The sequence below is a fragment of the Gopherus flavomarginatus genome, chromosome 8, assembly GCF_025201925.1.
Source record: "Gopherus flavomarginatus isolate rGopFla2 chromosome 8, rGopFla2.mat.asm, whole genome shotgun sequence".
Taxonomy (NCBI): domain Eukaryota; kingdom Metazoa; phylum Chordata; order Testudines; family Testudinidae; genus Gopherus; species Gopherus flavomarginatus.
The window spans coordinates 79,281,629-79,297,645 of record NC_066624.1 but is presented as its reverse complement, the minus strand read 5'-3'; the positions used below and the strand labels follow the sequence as shown (position 1 = coordinate 79,297,645).

Sequence of the window (16,017 nt, the reverse complement as noted above, 5' to 3'; positions counted from 1 at the left end):
AACTTACAAACATTGATTTTTTTTTGTTATATAACTGGACTCCAAAACAAAACAATGTAAAACTTTAGAGCCTACAAAAGTCCACTCAGTCCTACTTCTTGTTCAGCCAATCACTAAGACAAACAAGTTTGTTTAAATATACGTGAAATACTGTTGCCTGCTTCTTATTTACATCACCTGAACGTGAGAACAGGTGTTTCCATGGGACTTTTGTAGTCGGCGTTGCAAGGTATTTATGTGCCAGATATGATAAACATTGTATGCCTCTTCATGCTTTGGCCAACATTCCAGAGGACATGCTTTGATGCTGATGATGCTCGTTAAAAAATAATGCATTAATTAAATTTGTGACTGAACACCTTGAAGGAGAATTGTATGTCTCCTGTTCTGTTTTACCCGCATTCTGCCATATATTTCATGTTATAGCTGTCTTGGATGCTGACCCATGCACATGTTCATTTTAAGAAGACTTTCACTGCAGATTTGATGCAAAGGTACCAATGTGAAATTTCTAAAAATAGCTACAGCACTCGCCCAAGGTTTAAGAATCTGAAGTGCCTTCCAAAATTTGAGAGGGATGAGGTGTGGTGAATGCTTTCAGAAATGTTCAAAGAGCAACACTCCAATGAAGAAACTGCAGAACTCGAACCACCAAAAAAGAAAATCAACCTTCTGCTGGTGGCATCTGACTCAGATGATGAAAATGAATATGCATCAGTCCACTCTGCTTTGGATCGTTATCAAGCAGAACCCATCATCAGCATGGACGCATGTCCTCTGGAATGGTGACTGAAGCATGAAGGGGCATACAGTATTTACAATGTTTACCTTGCAACGCCAGCTAAAACAGTGCCATGTGAACGCCTGTTCTCACTTTCAGGTGATATTGTAAATAAGAAGCAGGCAGCAGTATCTCCCGCAAATGTTAGCAAACTGTTTGTCTTGGTGTTTAGCTGAACAAGAAATAGGACTGAGTGCAGTTGTAGGCTCTAACGTTTTACAATATTTTGTTTTAGAGTGCATTTTTTTTTGTACATAATTCCACATTTGTAAATTCAACTTTCATGTTAAAGAGATTGCACTACAGTACTTGTATGAGGTCAGAGCTGACATAATACCTTGTAGCAATATAGTGAAGATCTATAATGATTTGCTATTTATCCAGTCAGTAAGCTATGAGTGAAAGCTTCATCACTGTTAGTAACAGTACATTTATGTGAAGTTGGGGACTTCAGACGACCCTACACTGTAACTCATTTAAATAAGCCCTCCATCTAAGGCAAAATGCATCCACATCAATTACAGATGCAGGAAGAGGCAGTGGTGTCTCCACAAAGACTGGGGGAATTAATCACCATAACTTGGAATTCAAGACACACTCAAGGTATGATAGCAGGGACTGAATATTGTTCTGTTAAGTTGACATGGCAATAGCAATAGTAGAACTCTGGAGGCAAGGAATCTAGAACACCCTTAGAAATGTAAATATCTGAGTTAATGTGAAAGTAGACTTTTCTGGAAGAAAGAACAGTTTCTGGAGGAGGACTGAATTCCTTGAGGGGAAAGAGTCCTAGTTATATCTACGTAAAATCCTAGTGGAGACAAGGTATGGTAGGTTTTTCTGTCAATGTAGCTGGTCAAGGTAAACTCCAGGTTGGAGTTATAAGGTTTACCTTGTCTAGTTACACTGAGGATGCAGTGTCATGAATGTCTTGCCTCCATTAGAGTTCTACATAGAAATAGCTATCTCAATGTAAAAATCATGTTTTTTCCCCCCAATGAAGACACAGTCTAGATAAAAGACAGGATGTGAGAGGCAGAACACACATTCAAATGGGGAGGGGAAGAGTTGAAGGTTGAGGTAACAAAATGTACAGAATTTAACAGAGAAACAGAACAGAAACCCTTCTCACAATATAACTGAAGGCTTCTATTACTTCCAGTTTGATAGAGGGGACCAGTTTTTTATGTATGTTCCCATGAGAGGAATCCCTGAGAAGGGATATTGAAGGGTTTTGGGAGGCACTATAGGAATGTAATTGAAGAGAATAGGTTCTCACCATATTATGACCCACCAATCTGAGGAAATAAATGAAATATGGTTCCCCAAAAGAGCAGTAAGAGGTAGAGATCTGCCAGAAAAAAATTGGTAGAAGGCTCTCGTGCAGCCTGTCAAACATGCTGCCTTGCAGTGGATGTTGTAATCGGGCCAGAAGATGCAGAGGAGGTTGCCTAATATAGCTGTCTTCCCCTGCATCTGCCAAAATACACAGAACTAGCAGCAGAACTTTGGTATGAAGTCCAAACCAGCGTAGCCAGGTTCCAACATCAAAAAAGCATAACACACTCTTTAGTAAAGGCTAGGGTTACAGACATTATTTTCTGCATTCTCTCAACAAGATTTAGGAATTCCATGCAACATTTATAGGAAAAAAATAATTTAAAGAAATATCTGATATAAACTAGTTCATAGATCGTGTAAGCAGAGAAAATGCAACATGCCTTTGGAAACTGGTATTTTACTAAGGAGTTATGCAGCAGAAATTATGCAGAACATAATTATGATAAACAATCTCCTATAAATAGTAGATTAGATTCAAAGCTCCTTCCATCACAATCAACAGGTATCCTTACGATTGCTACAAAACTGGAAAGTATTTATTTTTATGATCTACCAGTACATACAATTGCCAAAACAAATACATTTTTCTTAGAAAAATTCTGAACTATTGTCATTGTGGTAGAATTACAGTTTTCTAAGATTAAAATATATTTTGCTTTATGATAAATGCTGATGAAGAAGGCTTTGACTTGTTTTGCAGAATAAACAGTTTTAGAATGCTGTTTGTGTTTGTAATTGAATTCTAGTTTTCATTCAGATGCAGCTTGACACCTACTACAGTTACGAAATCAATCATCTAGTAAATAAGAAACGCACTATTAACCATTTTAACATTAAAAAACCTGTAAACATTAAAAATCTGAATAAATTTATGTTAAGCTAGATAGTTGCTTAAATAGATATGTATAGATATAAACATTCCTTGTTATCAAAAAGTACCAAATTCTGCCAACCCATCAGGATTAACCTGTCTTTAGTAACACTAACTAAAAAGAACAAAGGTAAAACAAGATTAAAATCAGATCATGTTACTGTCTTGGCCAAGTCAGGAAACTGAGGTTACTCACCACATATTAACTGGAGTTCTTTGAGATGTGTAGTCCCTATGGGTATTCACCGTGGGTGCACACACGTTCCATGCACCTGAGATGGAAAGGTTTTTCAGTAGCAGTGTCTGTTGTCCACACACATGCCCTACGGCTCCTTATGCTCTGAACCGAGAGCACAAGGGGCATTGCAGGCCGACCGCCTCTCCAGTTTCTACTCTTCTGTGAATCAAGTGAGGGTATGAGCAGAGGGGAAGGAAGGCAGGTCGTGGAATACCCATAGCGACCACACATCTTGAAGAACTCCAGCTACTTTAAAGTTAGTAACTCCATTTCTTCTTAGGATATGTCTACACTGCAATGTAAGCCCTTGCTTCAACCTGGGCTCAAGGAAACCCCGCTTGCAACTACACTGCAATTGTATAAACCCAGGGCTCGGATTCAGGTCCCAGGACCCTGCAAGACTGGAGGGTCCGAGCTCAAGTCAAGCCGGGACCCAAGGTTGCAGTGTAGACGCAACCCTGCTTGACTCAGGTCCCGGGAATCATCTGGAAGTATCCCACAATTCCATGGAACAACTTCCTTAGTTCTCTCTATCCGAACAGTCGGTAATCCACTCTATTGAAAATGGAAGCCACATCCCCTTTGCAAACAGCAGCAGTTCAGGTTAGCATTAACCCATTCTGTTCAAATCACTCATCTGCAAGTGCACTATCAATGAGACTCCTGGACTTGCAATGGATGCTTGAGAAGGCTAACGTGTAGTTTGGGTCCCTTCCAGAAGCCCTGCCTATCTGGTCAGCCAGATGAGTTCTTGAGCCCAACAGGGAAGCATCCATAATGCAAGTCTTTATGTGGTGGGTTTATGATGGTGTGGAAATGAAGGGAACCCTTACTAAGACAGATATGATTGTTCCCTGAGCAGTCACTGAGCTAAGGAAATACCAGGCTGCCTCGGTGACGCAGACACGTCACTACCACAGAAAGAATCTTTGTGAAAACTCAGTGCCATCAAGAGGCCAAATGTGAGAATTCTGTATTGAAAATGCTCTTGGGCCAACTTAAAGAGCAGGAATCTCCTGCGTGCTGGATGGATGTCTATGAAAGCAGGCATTCCTCAAAGTGAAGGCCACAAGCCTGTCACCTTTGTTTAGGGAGGGGATCATTGAGGCCAAGGTGATCATCCAGAATCTTGAATGATGTATGTAGATGTTCAGCTATGTGAGGTCCAGGTTGGGTCTCCAACCTCCCCTCCCGCCCTCACTGCCCTTCTTTTTGGAAACAAGGAAATATCATGACTAAAAACCCGTGTCCGTGTTAAGGAGGCACTGGGTCTATTAGTCCTAGTTCATTTAGGGATTCTCTAGCTGATCTCTACCTCCTATATGAGAGGGGTTCCTGAAGAGGGATGAGGAGAGGGATTTTGGAAAAGGAGTAGAAAAGGAATTATATTGTATAGCCAGTCAAGATGATGCCTAGGACTCATTTGTCCACAGTGACAGGCCACCACAATGGGAGGAAACAGGCCAGGCACCACCATAGGGGGTGGGGGGGTAACTGGTGGTGCAGAGACTTGTTGATGGCTCTTGAGTGGTCCATCAGAAGGCCCTGGCAGGAGGCTCAGTCTGAAGAAGGGATGGTGGCAATACATTGTGCCTGCTGTATTGTACCCTCTGGTTCTTCATAGGGGGTTCACAAGCTCTTTGATGATAGATGGGCTGAGGTGGCTAGGAGGAGGCAGCTTTCAATATTTCCTCCAGCATGTCGGGGTATATGCCCCAAGGAGCAGAGAGCTATGCAAGAATCCTTAAGGGAGTAGAGTGACTCATCTGTTTCCTTACCGAACACATTGTTACCCTCAAAGGGAAGATTTTGTACTGTTGTTTGGACCTCCCTGGCAAACAGAAGCATCTAATGGGAATTTCAGGAGTAGCTGCAGACTCTGTGCTTGCAGGTCGCAGGACGTGGTAAGTAGTGCATTTGGTCCATTTGTGGGTTGACTGACTGACTGTTTATTCTCTATGCATGTGCTGTACAGCTGGGTTGTGTGCCACTGAGTAACCAGGGTGCCTTTGTAATGCTGCAAGGCTCTAGCCCTTGGCACTTTTTTCAACTACCTGTTTGGTTAATCGCTCTCTGGTGGTGAGGGACTAAGCTAAGCAGGGAAGACTTGGTACAAAAAGTCACTTGCTCAAGAGCTGCAGAGGAAACCAACTGAGGTGTTTCGGAGGAAGCATGAGAGGCTCTCTTTCCAGACCCAGCACTACCTATGATATCAAGATGGCCAGTGATGAAACAGTGGTGGTGACGTACAACAGATGTGCCATGTTCTCTTTCCTGCCTGAAGACAGACAAGATTTCAAGAACATGGTAGTGCAAGTTCATGGTTGTACTGCAGTAAAACATTCTTGAATTGAAGAGGCTAACAGAGATGCTATTGAGAAGCTGAGGAGTACATAGACAGCCCTGTTTGGGAAACACGAGTACCTCAGGTTCAAGGAAGAATGGAGTTGGATACAAGCCATAGAAGAAAGAGAAAGTAAGAGAGGAGGCCTGGCAGTTCATAACAACGAGAGACAGGAAATCATGGCAGCATTCTATGTGGTTGGAGACAGATAAGAATGAGCAGGATGTGGCCACTAGAGAGAAGAGGACCAGGAGGAATTCTACACTGCTACTAGATACGAGGTTCTCAATGTGGAAACTTTGGAAAATACCACAAGATCCAGCAGATCCAAGGGAACTGAGAGATGTATAGGGCATCTACATGGATCACAGCTCAACCCAACCTGTAAGAAAGTTAACCAAGCTTGCCCATAAAGAATTCTCTAACCATCCAAGAAGACAGATGATACTTGCTGGAGACTCAGTACTCAGGAGAACTGAAAGAACATTCAGCAAGGGACACGGGGGCAAAGATACTAAATGTCACTTAGGCATGGAGTCTTACTTGGCACCAGGCGTAGGGAAGAAGCCATCTCCATTTTAGAGGATTTATGAGGCAATTTATCCTTAAGGAGGTGTGTACCCTCCACGTGCCTCTGTTTAAACAAGTCTAATTTGAGGGCTAGATTGAGGAACTGGAGCATTGATGCTGGAGGGACACTACCTAGAGGCTCTGGTCACTGTGCCAGGGAGCAGGAAGGCCCAGGATCAGATCAGGGCCACATGGAAAGTGCCATTACGTGCCTGTGGCACTAGAACTCCCAAGATGGTCTAGTACAAGGGGAAAAGGAATGGCAGATTTCATACTTAGAGGAAATGTATGATTCCCCAAGACTGAGCTCTTGTGAGGGTCACTAATTGGAAAGACGTGAGGCCAGGCCACGCAGGAATTAAAAAATGGCTTATTGGGCACACTCGTTTCCCCAAAAGATGAGATAGTAAGGGTGAGGGAAAACCCTTAAGCCCCAAAATTATCTAACAATGATCTAAAAATCTATTTTCTCTCTCTCTATTATATTATATATATATATATATATATATAAGGTTCAAGCAGAAACACTAGCAGAAACTGCAGTTAAGAACATAAGAACAGCCATACTGGGTCAGATCAAAGGTCCATCTAGCCCAGGATCCGATCATAGGGACAAGCCCACAAAGAACACCAAGTTTTTATTTTCTAGTTGATGCAATTTACATTCCTAATAAATATGAATATTTATTTAACAACCTTTCCAACAAAGAAACTTTGAACAAAATCCTCTCCCTAGTGCCAAGACTGAGAAACTCAGCTGGGTGCTGTCAAACTCCAGAGTGGAGTCATTCCACAACTATAATTGTTCATGCTTTCTCCATAGTACAAGAGAGAGCACCCTTCTGCAGCTCCCACAGAACATCTCTTAATTATGCTCAGACTCATTCAGTAGAATTGCATGCTTGACAGGAAGGTGGTCCTGTCAAGGCCATGGTAGAAGGGGCAGAATTTGTTCCTCGGCAATCATGAAAGCTATTACTGAGATAAAATCTGTCTTCCAAACTAGGGGCCTGATTAAAAAACAAACACACACTGAAATGAACAAAAATTCTAGTTTACATCAGCGGACACTGGATCAGACTCTAGGACCCAGACTTTATCTTCAGCTCTAAACCATGCATCAGTAAAAATTATTCTTTGGAGGGACTAATAGTGATTGCCAAACATGAAACATGACCTACTGTTATTAAAGATCTTTTTTAAAACAACAACAACAAAAAAACAAAAAAATATCCATGGACAGGTATCCTTGTAGTTGTATGAGTCTGCTTGACAACGAATACATCTTTTTTCTTTGTAAAGAAGACAGTAGAAGCATTTGGGAGGGTTAAAATACCATGTTGGAAATGCCTACCCCTGGGGGGGGGGAGGGCGGGGAGAGAAGAGAGAAAGGCCGCCTTAATTAAACCTTTTTAAACTACAAAAAAAAAATTGGATTACATTTGATTCTAGGTGTGGTCTGAAGGTTCAGAGATCCTTATTTTGACTAAAACCTGGTTGCTTGTACCTAAGGAATAAATAAGAAGCAATTATGTAGAAATGTATATCTTTGTAGCACTTCACAAACATGCAGCAATAATCAGAGCATGCAATTCTGATGCTGCTGTTTTAAAAGAAAGTTGCTTGCTGTATTCACAACCTTTTAAAAAATATTTTTACAACAGATTTATTATCCCATTTTCTTTGGGAATACAGACTCCCCACAAGAAGGGAAGCATCCAAAAGGAAGTTGAACTGGCAAGCCACTTTAAAAAGATGTGCTCTCACTTTAAAATTACAATAAGAAAAAGTAGTAACTTATGCACATTTTAATATACAGTCTGCAAATTCAAATAAACACCTACTGTGTCAGTACTATATTTACACTTTTTTCAATCAGCAAATGTGTACCACATTGTATGATAACATCTACTTCAGTGAAAGGATACTTCTTTTACTCAGGTTTACCATCTGGAATTCAGAAACATTAATCAGAATGCAGGGATATATATGTCATAGTCAATAGCTTGTCTTTTAAAGATTCCGTTAAAGCAACATGAAAATAACCCATTAGGGCATCAATCCGAGAACATGAAATTATATTCTAAACAATGTTTCAATGTAAAAAATGTTTTAATGTTTTACTCTTTCGTAATGTCTCAATTTAATGCTAAGTGCAATCACATTATTGCTTCTCCACTGAGCGAAATGAGCCCCTACTTTCAACTTGATGACATTACTGTGTGTCCATATGTAACATAACAACTTTGGAACCATCCAACCAATTTCAAAATGTTGGGGAACGTTCTAGAAATCAATGGGCAGGACCCTATTTATTTTATCCTACTTCAGAGGAAAATCAGAAAACCAGAGTGTGAAAGTGGGAGACACACACAGTCCGCTTAGCACTCCCATCATCTCTAACCAGTTCTGTAGTTACTATAGAACAGAGAACCAGCTGATAGCAGCCATTAATGCCTTTGAGCGTAATACACAACCCCGATCTCAGCTCTGCCTCTGGGGTTTTAAATGCTGACACCAAGAATGAATTATCTCCAAAGACAGAAAGAGAAAAAAATACTAGCAGTGAAAGCAATGGAGGCTTCAATTTCTTCCTCATAGCATGTTGCCTCCCCAAAACCTGATCTATGGGGTGTGTGAGAGAGCCAGTGAAGACCAGCCATCTGCCCATCACTTCCAATCTGGGACAATTAAAGGAAACTTTAGGGTGGTGAAAAAAAGTAGAGCCCTGGCACAGAGGAGGAGTATGTAGGACCATGATATGGGAAAGACATAGTGTATAAGCTGAGGTACAAGTCACAGGAAAACATGCCCACAGTAGTTTGTGTAGCATTTGATAAATACACAGACTGAAGTTCCCACACCACAATTACCTAGTGCTGGAAAACCAGAAATGTAGCTTGCTCTCAAAGCCAGGTTCCTCTGCTTTGGGCCTGGGCTGTGACTATTCATAAGTTGTCGGGGAGGGGTTCTCACATTATCAAAAAGTAGTACTTGTTGTCAGACAACATGAACTCACAGCTGATTACATATATGCAGCCCTTTCAAGGGTCCAAACATTTGAGGGGTATTATTTTGGACCCTAGGCTCAATTACCAACAGACACAAAATATAAAAAAATCTGAAACGGATAAACAATGAAGAAGAGATAAGTGGTTTAGACAATTTAATCAAAATTATATTTAGAAGCAATACCCTGTGAAATTGCCAGATGTTAGAGTCTATCCATAGATTCTCGCTGTTTATGTTATTTTCAGAAAAAACTGAGAAGATATTTTTACTTAAAAATTTGAACACACAGACTTCAGTCTACATAACCAATGAAATGAGGATGGAGGCATGCAAGGACCACCTGGTACATGCAATGAGCTTGGCCTAAAGAAGCAAAGCATGCAACCCTCTAGTGATTAAATACCCATCTGCACAGCTGCCCAAAGGATTCCGAGGGCCTGGGGCAAAGCGGAGGAGCTGCGGCGCTTGTACTCACGCGGCGGCGGTCCGGGTCTTCGGCGGCATTTCGGTGGCGGGGGGCCCTTCAGTCGCTCCAGGTTTCAGCAGCATTCTGGCGGCAGAGGGCCCTTCAGTGCTGCCGAAGACCTGGAGCGACTGAAGAGCCTCCCACTACCGAAATCCGCCGAAGACCTGGACCGTTGTCGGGCCAGGGCTCGCAGGGCATTTCAGCGGTGGGGGGGCCCTTCAGTCTCTCCACGTCTTCGGCAGCACTGAAGGGCCTCCTGCTGCCGAAATCCCAGATCACCGCCAGGCCAGGGCTTGTGGGGCCTCTGTAGGGCCCAGGGCAAATTGCCCCACTTGCTCTCCCCTCTGGGAGGCCCTGCCCATCTGCAGCTAACAAATTGCTTTGACCATGTAAATAAAATCTTTGTAAACAGGATAGATTTAATTGCAAAAGTACAACTTGGAAGTTCTGACTGCTGTTAGCTGCATTTTGGAGAAGTCTTAAAATATCATTATAATTTCATCTCTAATGTCAACATCTCCAAAGTGATTTAATCACTGTGAATAATTAATACTATCATAGATGCCCTATATCTGTATTAGATAACATATGTTATCTTTAAAAGGTACTTCTTGGCACAATTTTATCTTTACTATTTGTTGTACAAATTACTGAACCTGCAAATATTAAAAGTTGGAATTATTATTTGTATTTTGGCAGCTTCCAGAGATCCTACTGTGCAAGGCACTGTCAACGTGAACAAAATTTGATTGGAAAAGACCAATTAAAATGGATTTATTAAAATACAGATTTATTTTTAAAAAATTAAGCCTATTTAAATTTAATATTATGACAATGTATGTAAAGACCTAAATGATAATCTATTAGAATTTTTTAAATTAACTTTAAAAAGAATATTCAAGCAGTATATGTTTATTGAAGTTTTAAAGAAAGTTATGCCACTGAAATGGTCGAAGTCACTGGGTAAGCACCTGAAACTACATTTTGTTGAAGAATAGTGCTAAACCAAAAGGAAATACTGTATTGCCTCGGAGCTAAAGCTTCAGCCAGGACGCGGGGGCTACAGTCATAGGGTGGGGAGGTCAGGGATCTAGGTTAGGGTGACCAGATGTCCCGATTTTATAGGGACAGTCCTGATATTTGGGGCTTTGTGTTATGTAGGCACCTATTACACCCAACCTCATCCCAATTTTTCATACTTGCTGTCTGGTCACCCTAGTCTAGGTGGGGCTTGAGGCTTCTGACCCTTGGGAGCACCAGGGTTCAGAGCTTTAGACCAGCTTGGTGAGGGAGGGGGGAAGAAAGTGCTGGGACTTGGGGCTTTAGCCCCACGGCTCCACTCTCACTTTCAGCCCCATGAGGGGGACACTGGGGCATGGGGCTTTAGCTACAAGGCGAGCACTGGTTTCAGCCTGTGCTCCCACCGTAGCTAAAGCCCCAAGCCCTGGTATGCACTTACCCTGCTGAAGCCAGGAACAGAGGTGTGGGGTTGAAGCCCTGAGCCTCAGTGCCCCTGCGAGACTGAAACTGGGAGTGGGGCCAAAGGGCTGAAGCCCTGAGCCCCAGTGCTCCCCTCAGGTCTAAAGCACTGAGTCCCAGTGCTCCTCTAGGGCAGAAGCCCTGACTCCCCACCTGGAGTCCCAGCGCTCCGAGGGTCAGAAGTCCCAACTCTCCCCCTCCTGCCCAGAGCCCTGACTCCTCCCCCCACCCTTCATGCGGCTGCAGCCCCAACCCCCCATGTGGCTGAAGTTCATAACCTCTTCTTCAGAGTTACAGACAACCTCCATTCCCAAGGTGTCCATAACTCTAAGGTTGTACTGTACTGGACAGTTGGCTAACAAATATCAATACACTTCTTGCCCTGCACATAAAAATACAGAAATAATAGTTCCTACTGTAGATCTACATTCTCCTAACTCAGTCCATCTTGACAGAAAAACTGGACTCTTAGATATTTTCTTGCCCTTCTGGAATACCAAAAAGGAACTAAAAGAAAGTCAGTTCTGCAACCTTCACAGCAAAAATTGTTACAATGCTAACTTTCAGAAAGAAAACATCTAACGCTCTAAAGAAGAGACACACAAGTGATGAAGAGCCAAATTAAAGCTTCCAAAAAAAAAAAAAGCTGTGAAATGTAACTATATATAAATGTTAGTTGCTGTTCTGAGAAACCCAATTCTCCCTTAGAGAAAACCTACGAAAAGAACAAAGTTCAGTCCTTTTGTAAGGATTCCAAACCACAGACAGATAAAATTTGGTAGGAGTTTTCCAGCAATTCTTTTAGTAACTTACAGTCCTGAAAAGATCAAACAGGACATAACTCCTTTGATACAGACTGTCTCATAATACCATAGGAGGGTTTTTGTTCTCTGAGCTCATCTACCTGCCCTGTAAAAAGTCAAGTAGTCTCTCAGTAACTACAACAGAAATGAATTGCTGATATAGATTTTAAGCTCCTGGCAGAGTCTGGTGGCTTCTCCTCTGAGCCACTGTTTTACTTTAATCCAGTCTAGATGATTAGAATCAAGGAATTTGGAATACTTCTCAATGTACAATGGAAGTGTTCGGTCAAAGGATCGATATAATAAAAAGCAGAATGCCACTTTTGGTTTTACTAAGTTGCAAATTGTCTCAAGTAGGCACACGCCCAAACCATCCTACCCTGCACATGCACCTTCCTGAAAACTAACCAACACAGTTTTATTTCTCCAAGGAAGAACAGTCTACCCTTTTGTTTAGTTATTCTGTTCTCAGTTTTAAATTCTCAGACAGTTACAAAACAGGAAGAACTATTTGACTTTTTCTTACTCAGTTCAATATTAAATAAGGTTTTTGGTAGATAAACATCTCAAAGATTGTCCCTAGCTCTGGTGAGATACATAACTACACAGCAGCATATTTTAATTTATTAGGCTCCTTAGGTTTGCACTGAGTGTAAGTCATTCAGAAACCAGCTCATTATCGGCTCTCAGTAAAACACATTATCTGCCCTTCACTCTAGATTTTTCTGCCCTTCACTCTAGATTTTTCTGCAGTTTTCAGTCCCACCACAACTGCTTGCTCAGATTGTTATTTAGGAACTATGACTATTCTGGTTCCAAAAAGGATAATATCTTAACTAACTATTTCATGGTCTCAAATCGAGTTAAGAAGGTGTTGACTGAGTCCTAGGTTGTTTGTCTCCGCTTGAGCTTAAACTTGACCATGCAGAACATGTGCACTATCAAGACTAACTCCAACAAAGATTATCCTCGAATCACTTTTTTATGGTCAGAACAAATTTCCTCTGCATAGTATACAAAAGTTGTTTGACCTTTGTTTTAGAATATGTATTTTACTGAACATTAGGAAAAAAAGTTTTCCAAATTTTTTCAACATAGTTCACTTAGTAAAAAGCAAACTTGTTCACCTGTTATGTTTGTCCACCATGGAAGAGAAGCGATGATCTTGGTGGGAATTGTCACTCTGGTGTTTGTGTGGTCTCTGTCTGGTGAGTAAATGGACTGGAGCCAGGCTTGTAGGACATGTTGCTAGGATGCCACAAGACGTTCCAGCAAACGCTGTTCTCCGGGTGGCTTATAACATCTGGGATAAAATTCCACCAACCAAGGGGTGAAGGCAGCCCAGAGGTAGACCCCCTATTACATGGGTTCATCAAGTCTGTTCCAGTGTTGGACTCTCAGGCCGTCAAAACTCTGTGGCTGCGCAAAATGGACCAAATGGTGAACGATCGCTATGGCTGACTGTCTGGCTAAGCACTGAAGAAAGAGGAGGAGGCAGCGGTGACAGCTTGTAGGCAATGTAGGTGAAGTCTAGTGAATAGGTTGTAACATGATGCCATGTGGCCTAGCAGGGAAAGCCAGACCCTGAGGAGGTTTGTGGACAGAAAGTGACTTGCCTTATCCAACTGTTCATAGTCTGGAGCACAAGGATAACAGCTGCGCACATTCAGACCAATGGACACTACGACTGCTAGAAATCTATGAACTCGGGCACATGGTGCACATGTGTACTCAAGTGCGGAATACGTACAGGGACCAGCACTTGAAGATGCTGTTCAGAGACACAAACATTTCAGAGTTACAAACAATCTCCATTGCTGAGGTGTTCATAACTCAGATTCTACTGTAGTCTGCAGACCCCAGGTTGAAAACCACTGAATAAGAGTTATTTGTGATGTATTAAGTAGTTTGAACACCTGAAAATGCAAGGAATTTTTCTTTTTAGTGAAATGTGAAAATTAGAAAAGGAGATGTTCAAGTCAAACACACGCTCTACGGAGATGTGGCTGAAGAAAAATTACACAGTGAGGTGGCCACAAAATCAGCACAAAACAGAAATGAATAGCCAGAATAAGTTTTATATTGTGAAAATAAAACAAAGATGGAGGATGTTACTGTCATCACAAATTGTTATTTTAAAATGTCACAGAAGATTCAGATTTCTATTTATAAGTACTTATTACATACCAATCTTTTTCTATGTTGTATTTGAAGAAATCTGTGATTTAAGTTTATGGTCAATATAACGTTACAATAATGATAATCATAAATGGAAATAAAATGTAAGAATAAATCACCTAAAAACAACATATAAAAGTAATCTTGGACAATCTTTAGGACAATATACAACTATCATTTTAATACTGAGACTACAGCCATTCTAAAATTAGTAATATGAACAATCTACACAGTGGCTTCTATTATGGAATACCACGCCTAAGCATTGTATGTCAGTTTGATAATACAAATTAAAACAGATATATACAAAAATAGAATAGTCTTTTAAAATCTCAGATAAATAAACCTAGCATTCATTTTGTAGCAAGAAACAACCCTTATTTTTGCTCTAGAAATTTCTAATGCTTTTAGAAAACACTATGTAACTGAACTCTTTGTATAGTTCTGTGTTGGTATCTCACCAACCTATACAAAGGGACCAAAATTCTCTCTCTTTACTCAGTTTTCCAGGACCTAAAATCCTGATAGACTTATTTCTCCAACTAATAGGACATTAACTGCAACACCACCTTTCGACCAAACTGCAGAGCAATTATAACAGTAGCAGAAGCTGAGGTGAACCAATTGCAGCAGAAGAAAGAGAAATAAAGAAATTAAGGTAGCTTTAAATTCAAATTAAGTGGTACCTGTCTTTACATCTATCCATCTGTTTCCAATTATATGATTTAATTTTTACTTGTGTAAGTGGCTGTTTCACCATTCATGTAATTGCAAACAGCAGAGAATTACATGCTTTTTGGAAATGCACATCCTTTGAAAGGGCAGTGCTTATTCAGGCTCATTATTCTTCAAGTTAATTGACAGGGAAGAACATCCTAATTGCTCGTTATCACTTTACATGTACTCAGTGTCTTGTGGCAGGGTCTAAGGAGACATACAGAGCATGCAGCTGCATATTACTGATTTTTGGAAAGGAAATCACTGCGCTTACATAGGCAGGTAACTGGAATATTTAAATTTTAAGAAAAATTCTTTTAAATACTGTAAGTTTTTAGCTTTAAACATCTTTAGTTCTTCAAATGTAATGGTAGATTAAATAAATAATAAAAATGAAGAAAATCTTACTGCCAATGGACGCAGTGGGTGCTTGCCCAAGTGGCAGGAAGAAAAGGGATGGTTGTCCCATTAAAGGCTCCCTCCGCAACTGGTAGCAGAGGGAGAGGAAAGAGAAAGTTTATCTGGTTAACATTCATATGAGACAAGAGCTACAGGGTCCCAGCAACAGGGTAGATGGAACAAGGTCATAAAGGGGGAAGGCTGATGGCAGCCCCTCCAAATAGGTAGAAATGATCAAGACTGCCTGCACTGTGTACTTTATTGCTGGGTATTCCCAGGTATTTGAAGTTAATATTTTAAGACATAAAATTGTGGCCTAATTAAACCACATCTATTGCTGCCTATCCTTCTTCCAGCATGGCTGGACAATAAAAATAATGTTGTAAAAACAATACAAAGACAAAACAATACTAAAATAAGTTCTACAGGACAGAGTTGTATTGGAAGCAATACATGGTGTTTCCCATGTTTTACACATCCATGATTATTCACAAGTAAAATTAGCATTAAAACACTAAGAAAGGGACACTGCCATAGTCTGATAAACGTTGCTGTCTCAAGCTAAAGTTTAAAAATGTGCCTTGCCATGCCAAAGCTATCTACCAGTCAGACACCTCATGCCTCAAATACAATCTGAATTCTTTCTCTCTCTCATGTCTCGCCAAAGGGCATTCTCCAAATAAGAATAAATTACCTCTTACAGTTGAAAATTTATCTTTGTCAAAACCCGATATAATATAACAAAATGGTGGTCGTGGTGGAGGAGGATGTAGGCTGTTAACCTGCCGTAATGCCAGTTATTTAAAGATTGTTGAAGG

General features: G+C 40.9%; 1 protein-coding gene across 6 annotated transcripts in view; it reads right to left on the bottom strand.

Annotated features, from left to right (window-relative positions):
• The window catches only part of RHBDD1 (rhomboid domain containing 1), a 140,512-nt gene that overhangs the window by 62,506 nt on the left and 61,989 nt on the right, over nt 1-16,017 (bottom strand). For 2 of the 6 annotated variants that reach the window (XR_007775786.1, XR_007775787.1), the window contains exon 8: nt 13,033-13,324. The exons of the other annotated variants lie outside the window; for them this stretch is intronic. The gene's annotated coding sequence lies outside the window, so the exon portion shown is untranslated. The remainder of the gene's footprint in view (nt 1-13,032; nt 13,325-16,017) is intronic. 6 annotated transcript variants of the gene reach the window in all.